Source organism: Amia ocellicauda, chromosome 6 (genome assembly GCF_036373705.1).
Source record: "Amia ocellicauda isolate fAmiCal2 chromosome 6, fAmiCal2.hap1, whole genome shotgun sequence".
In the NCBI taxonomy this organism is placed as follows: Eukaryota; Metazoa; Chordata; class Actinopteri; order Amiiformes; family Amiidae; genus Amia; species Amia ocellicauda.
The window spans coordinates 44,741,304-44,749,297 of NC_089855.1; the positions used below are offsets into that span (position 1 = coordinate 44,741,304).

Here is a 7,994-nt window from a genome sequence, read left to right on the forward strand (position 1 = left end):
CACAGCCCCCCTGGCCGCCCAATATGTAGCCGCCTGCCACAGCCTGAGGGGCTCACTGTGAAAACATGACATACATGAGCACCAGCTGTAACCTGATAACTATAAAGTAAATGTACATGTCTATTAAGATTTAATTTATAAATTATAATGTTACTGTTTCATTTTTTTTGTTTCTTTTTTCTTACCTTTTATTATTTTTCAATGTATGTATATATCAACTGCTTTGGCAACACTACGAATCTGTTTGTCATGCCAATAAAGCAACCTTGAATTGAATTTAATTTAATTGAATTGAGAGACAGAGAGAGACAGACAGACACTAACACAGCCACCCACCCCCTCACACACACTCTATCTCTCTCTCTCTCACACACACACACACACATACACACAACCAGCAAGACACACAGAGCTAGCCAGCTCAGCGATGACATCACAAACCTCTCTCTGAGCTGACTGCTATGACATCACAGAGCACGTTCATTCCGTTGCTTGCCATCTGTCAACTACTCAGTCATTGCCAGCCAGACTGCCTGGCTGGCTGGATGGGGGGGCTGTTTGCTGCTGCTGCGTACCTTAGCAAGCTTATCTGCTTGACCGGCCTTCCTCCTCCTCCGCCCACATGCCCACCTATGCCCAATCTGCTGTTCACCTGGATCACAGCTCCGCGCCAACAAGGCAGAGCCTCCCAAGAATGGTACAAACTCATCCACGTTCCCCTCCATGGAAAGCTTTAGCAAAAGGCAATAGCGTTATAAGTAATGAAGAGGAACCCGAGTCCAAGACGCTTCCGACCAGCCATACATATTTGTGTGTATTAAAGATCACATTTTATTACATTTTGTTTTTCTGTACTATATTACATCTTATTGTGATTTATAATTATATTGTTTATTGCTTTGACAATACAAATGCACTGAATTGAGAGAGAGAGAGACAGAGAGAGAGAGAGAGAGAGAGAGAGAGAGAGAAAGAGAGATAGAAAGAGAAGTGCTAGGGCACATCTGTAACATAAACTAGGGAACATTCGTCACATGCTTAGGGAACATACATATCATACAGGGAACATTTGTAAAATGAATTAGGGAACCTTTGTGACATACTAAAAGGACATATACTGGTAAGATGTTGGGCACATTTGAAACAACAAAAATGGCATTTGGTTATTTATTAGGGACATTAATACTAGTCTGTGCAAATATCTATGCATATTCCAATGTTTGCTGCAGGACTTACAGATTGAGTGAGGGGGTCAATATGTTTGATTCAGAACTAACCACTGATTCCTCAATTTTGTTTTAAACATAATTTAAAAGAAAAGTGGGCTATACATTGGTCTGGAAAAAAGGAGCAGTGGTCCCTAAGACAATTCTTTTAGTTTTTTGACACAATTCCTAAAACCCATTTTCTGTAAAATATGTTATCAACTTGCATTAATAGATCATCCAAAGTACAATCATACTAATCATGAAAATGTTCATATTATTACATTCTAAGGGTTCTAGTCTATTGTGTATTGTATTTATTATCAGGCCCTTCTCTTATGTTTTACAGTTGTTATTATTATTCCGTACAATACAGGGATTAAATTAAGCATTTTAACCACAAAGTATTGGCTACAGTTATGATGCCTACTTCACTGTTCATATGCATACAGTTTCTGAGGTCTGGACCACTGCACAGTAGTCCCTGGAGTTGTAGTCCAGACCACTGCAAAATTCATGCTGAAGTGATCTGGATCACCACACAATGGCCCAAGGACCACTACATACTTGGATTTCATTTTTTTTGTGTAATCCATGTTGCAATAGCACCTACCATGTTCCTTTGTGGTGAGCTGGTTAATTCTGTTCTGGGAAAACCACAATCCTGCAGGTTTAATAAGTCTCTCTACACATCAGTCCCTGAGTACCTTCAACCAATGGTCATTTTGACCAATTAAGCCCAAGAATTTAGTCAATTAAGTTGTCAAGGACTACCCAGTAAAGACGTTAACTCACGACTAGGTCACACTGTGAGCTCTCCAGAGCAGACATTACACTGAGCTCAGTGTGAGCTCACTTAGCGCTTTTCCACCGACATGGTGCCGGTGCTGGAGCCCAAGTTGCAGTTACAAATACAATGCCGAGCACAGCAGTGCAGCGCCACTACTCCTCTCTATCCAGAACACAAAGACGTGCGTCACTCTAACCTGTCCGGCTTTACAACATGCGACTCAAATAATATGTTCTTGGGGGAACAACATAACACATAGCGATTCCTCCCTGCTATAAAGTAAAATAATGTATACGGTGTTTCTAATTTCTTTCACGATACCTTTTCATATATATTTATATTTTTCAATATTAAACTAATGTCACAGTAATACCAATGAGCTTTAACAATGCCGAAAATTTTAATGCGTTTATCTTTAATAGTGAAGATATTGTATAGATGTATATCTTTCATATACACAAATAGAACTGAAACTTTCAGACAATCCATGAAAATGTAATGTAAACATTTACACTTCTTAAAAATTCTATATATCAATTATATTCATAACCCTAACCCTATCACTAACCCTAACATTAAGTTACAATTGTTCCCTAAACACTTTTCCCAATTTTGCAGGATCAATAAAGAACTGTCAAGATTTTTTAAACTTTTACTGACAAACATAGTTAATAGCAATGTGATATAACTTTACGGAAAATAATAATCTGTATATATTTAATTGTTTTGACAATGTTAAGATATAATGCATCTTTCACATAGGGAACATTTGTAACATGATAGGAAAAACAAACAAATGATGTAACTTTGAAAATATTCAATATTACAGCATACAGTATAATCAACACAGAACTTTGTCTATACTGAAAAGCTGTTGACATTTGAAAAGTGACAGAGGTTTGAATTTGAAAGTATCAATTCATAAAAGATACAATGAGCAGGAGCAGGAGCTGTGCGATCCATTACCCAGAGCACCTGAAGAACGCTCAGGCCAGGAAGAGTCTCAAACAACACATACTGAAGGACAACCCAGAGACTCTCAGAGCCGACTTCTCTCAGACTGGAGACCAACAAGTCACCAGCAACCTGGTCTTCTACACCGAGCACACCGACGCCTGGCACGCTGCCATCTGTCAACTGTACAGGCACATTAAAAAGAGAGGCATCAGTAAAAGAAGGCAGGTGTCAATCAGTGAGGAGGACGACCCAGACACCTCCATGCTGACAATCAATCTGTACCACACTGGAACAGTCTTAATACAGGGCAGCGAGGGCAGCCTGGGCACCTTTGAAAATCAGTTCCACTCACTGAAAACGCTGGCTGACAGAGAGAAAAAGGAGAGACGTGTCCAAAAGAGCACAGACGCAGCCACACAGGAGGAGAGTCCAGCCCCACACTGCCCTGCCAACGGAGGGGAGAGCGCCGCGCCAGAGAACAGCGAGGAATCCACACGCATCCCAGCGCAGGACACCCCTCAGACACCAGACACAGTGTCCCAGCTGAGGGAGAACATGTCCCTGCTGGAGGTGGAGCTGATGGAGCTAAAAGAGCTGGTGCTGGCCAAGCTCACAACCTCCAACACCACAGAGCAGCTAACAGACCAGCTCAACAGAGTCCAACACGAGCACAAGGTCACAGTGAGGGAGCTGAGGGAAGAGGTGAGGGAGCTGCAGCAGGACAGGGAGGCCATGAGGAGGGAGCTGACGGCCCTGAGAGAGGAACTGCAACGCAGAGACAAGACAGTGCAGAGCCTGAAGGAGAAGTTATACAAATTCACTGCCCACAACAACTAGCCCTCATGAAACCCAGCAGTGCACAATGTGCAGAGCCCTCCCACCCCAATGTCATCCAGACATACTGACTCTCACACAACACACCACTCACACACTGCATCCAACACACACCCTGAGCCTGACACACACACTGCACCCAACACACACACACAACCCGACCCGAACACACAGAGTGCACCCAGCACACACACACACCCTGAGCACGACACACACAGTGCACCCAACACACACACACACCCTGACTCGGACACACACACTGCACCCAGCACTCACACACACCCTGAGCCCGAAACCACTCACAAAACCTGCGCACCACACACACAGGCTGAACCAAACACAGATGAGACCCCCTCACGCAGAAAGACAACCATGAAGAAGAACACTGAAGTAGCCCTGCTGATAGACTCAAATGGCAAACTCATAAATGAGAGGCGGCTCTTCCCTGATGGCAAGATCTCCAAGGTCTGGTGTCCGACCACAGAGAGGGCCATTCAGCAGCTGTCCGAGAAGAGCCTCGGCTCCCCCAGCCATATTATTATACACACAGGCACAAACGACCTGAGGACCCAGGAGGACAAGGTGGCCAGCTCCATCAGAAGAGTGGCGGAGAGGGCCACCCAGACCTTCCCCCACGCCAAAATCATCATCTCCACCCTGCTGCACAGGAAGGCCTTCCACCCCAACACCATCCACATGATCAACGCTGAGATCTCTCGGGGATGTGCTCTGATACCAAATGTGCACCTGGCACACCACCCCACTCTTGGGGCCCACAGCTTGTTTGACAACGTCAATCTCCACAAACAAGCAGTGAGCGTCTTCGCAAAGACACTCAAAGACATTGCCCTGGGCCGAAACCCAGCCAGCCCCCCACATGGCCACAGAAGGTTCTCCAGCACCCACACCACCCAGAACAACCCCGAGCCAATCAGGAGAGCGGCCCCTGGGAGCCCCCGCCCTCCACCTGCACACCACCTTCCCCAGCCCGGACACCGCAGACCCCAGCCTGGATACGCCCGACCACAGAACAGCAGACCCAGAGTGGAGCCCATCCAGAACATGCACAGAGCAGCCCAGCAGCACAGACAGCGCAACTAAGCAGCAGCGCTCAGCAGAGTGGCCGACACCGACACCGGGGAGCTGCAGGAGATCCGACACCTGCTCAACCTCATCTGCACCCGACTGATAAGATTAGTAACTGTGCATAACAAAGAAACCACTGCAGGAGGTGACTAGCTATTACCACATCCGAAAATCACCGCTGTATAAATGTAGTTATATATTGATATATATGGACATATTTTCAAAAAATGATGTAGATATATGGATGCTTACATATATGTGTATATATGTAGATATATGTGTGTATGCGTATGTATATAGGAGTGTAAGTCAGGAGTTTTTTATTTTTAATTTTTTTAATTTATTCGTTTCCTATTTTTACATATCATCAGTATTACTATTTATTTATATGTTTACTTTCCACCTCACACATTTCCAGATATATCTCATTCCAAAGGAGTATATAAATTGCTTAATTAGAGTAGAAAGAAATGCGATCCCTATCTATCACCATGTGGAACATCCAGGGCCTGGGCTCCTCAGTGTTCGGGCTGAAGAACACAGACCTGGAGTTCAGAGATAGAGTGAGAGACAAGGATGTCATCATCCTGCAAGACACATGGTGTCGGGCAGACGTGTCCAGTCACTGTCCCTCAGGCTACAGAGAGGTCATAGTGCCCTCCCTGAAGAAGCCCTCCGTCAGACACGGCAGGGACTCCGGGGGCATAATAATCTGGTACAAAGCAGAGCTCAGTGACTCCATACAGCCCATCAAAACAGCAGAGTCACACATATGGCTTAAAATAAGCAAATAAATAATTTCTACACAAACCGATGTGTTCCTGTGTGCCGTGTATGTTCCCCCCTCAGAATCCCCATATCACAATGAGGAGATCTTCCCCAACCTCCAGACTGAGGTCTGCCACTTCCAGGTCCAGGGAAGTGTGCTGATCTGTGGGGACCTGAACGCCCGGACAGGCAGCCTGCCTGACTTCACCAGCACACAGGGAGACAGCCACATATTCGGCCACACCCCCTTAAACACCCCCATCAGCTCCCTCAGACACAGCCACGACAGGGGAGTGAATAAAAACGGGCAAAAATTACTGCAGCTCTGTCAGGGACTGGGCCTGTATATCGTGAATGGCAGGATCCGGGGAGACTCTCTGGGAAGATACACCTACAGCTCAGCTCTTGGCAGCAGCACGGTAGACTATGCCATCACAGACCTAGACCCCTTCTCTCTCAGTGCATTCACCTCTATCAGACCACAGCCAAATCACTGTGTTCCTGAAGAGGACAGAGCAAAGCAGCAGCGCTCACACACAGCCCAGCAAGCTGTACAGCCTCGGACACTCCTACAGATGGGCTCCACACAGCACACAAGAGAACCAGAAAGCAATTGGAAATCAATACATCCAATCACTAATACACACCTTTCTGGTCACCCCAAATCAACATAGTAAAGAAGGAATACATCTGGCTATAAAATACTTAAATCATATATTTGAAAAAGCAGCTTTACAGTCAAAATTGAAAATTAAAAAGAACATCCCAACAAAATACAAAGAGGAGAATTGGTTTGATAAGGAGTGCAATAGAATAAGGAAGGAACTGAGGAACGAAGGAACACATAGATCAAAAAGTACAACACACTCGAAAGCAACTGACAATAATCGAAGAGTCCATTAACACAAATTGATTCTGGGAAAACTGGAAAAAATGTAATAACACTTGAAGAATTGGCCATTCAAAATAGAGATTTTTGGAAAAACCACTTTGAAAGACTTTATGAAAACATTCACCACACTGAGAAATCAGCTCAGCATGACATCAGTGTGAAACTAAAAAGAATGGAATTGGCATTTAAAGACACCCAGAATCCCCTGGACTCAACTATTACTGAGCAGGAGTTGCAGGAGAAGCTGCGCGCCCTGCTGCCCAGGAAAGCATGCGGGGCTGATGGCATCTCCAATGAGATGCTGAAACACAGCAGCCCTGAGCTACAGCAGGCCCTGCTACGGCTGTTCAACCTGGTGCTCAGTGTGGGCCACTTCCCTGACAGCTGGCATAAAGGACTGATCACCGCAATTCATAAGAGTAGAGACAAATTGGACCCTAATAACTACCGGGGCATCTGTGTGAGCAGCAACCTGGGGAAGGTGTTCTGCAGAATCATTAACGCCCGGATACTGGCCTTCCTTACCGAGCACAGTGTCCTGAGTAAGAGTCAGATTGGCTTCCTCCCAAAACACCGCACAACTGATTATATTTACACCCTACACACCCTCAATGACAAACACGTCAACCAAAATAAAAATAAAATATTTGCTTGTTTCATAGATTTAAAAAAAGAATTTGATTCATTCCGGCACGAAGGTTGATTTTACAAACTTCTCCAAAGTGGTGTAGGGGGTGAAACATATGACATCATCAAATCAATGTATACAGGAAACGAGTGCGGAGTTAAAATTGGCAATAAAAGAACAGAGTTCTTCACTCAGAGGCGTGAGGTGAGGCAAGGCTGCAGTCTGAGTCCAACGCTATTCAATATTTCATCAATGAATTAGCCACAATGCTGGAGCAATCTGCAGCCCCCGGCCTCACTCTACATGACACAGAAGTCAAGTTCCTGCTCAACGCAGATGACCTGGTGCTGCTGTGGCCCACAGAGCAGGGGCAGTACTGTCAGACCTGGGCCCTGGCAGTAAACATGAAAAAGACAAATACCATGATATTCCAGAAAAAGGCCAGGCCTCAGGGAACTAGGTACCACGTCACTTTAGCAAACAGCACCATCGAACACTGCACCCACTACACATACCTAGGCCTCACACTCAGCTCAACAGGAAGCTTCAACACGGCGGTGAAGACACTGAGAGAGAAAGCACGCAGGGCCTTCTATGCCATAAAGAGACACATTTGCATAAAAATATCTGTACAAATCTGGCTAAAAATATTTGAATCCATAATCCAGCCCATTGCTCTCTATGGCAGTGAGGTGTGGGGTCCTCTCACAGGGCAGGAGTTTGCTCAATGGGACACACACCCAATAGAAACCTTGCATAAAAATATCCTACAGGTGCAAAGGAAAACACCGAACAACGCATGCAGGGCAGAATTAGGCCAATACCCATTATTAA

At 45.2% G+C, this 7,994-nt stretch overlaps 1 non-coding gene across 1 annotated transcript; it reads right to left on the bottom strand.

Moving 5' to 3' along the window:
• Nucleotides 1-666: 666 nt before the first annotated feature.
• LOC136752014 (U5 spliceosomal RNA) lies at nucleotides 667-781 on the bottom strand. The gene has a single exon (XR_010817196.1). It is a non-coding gene; the product is annotated as a U5 spliceosomal RNA (small nuclear RNA).
• Between the last annotated feature and the right edge of the window lie 7,213 nt (nucleotides 782-7,994).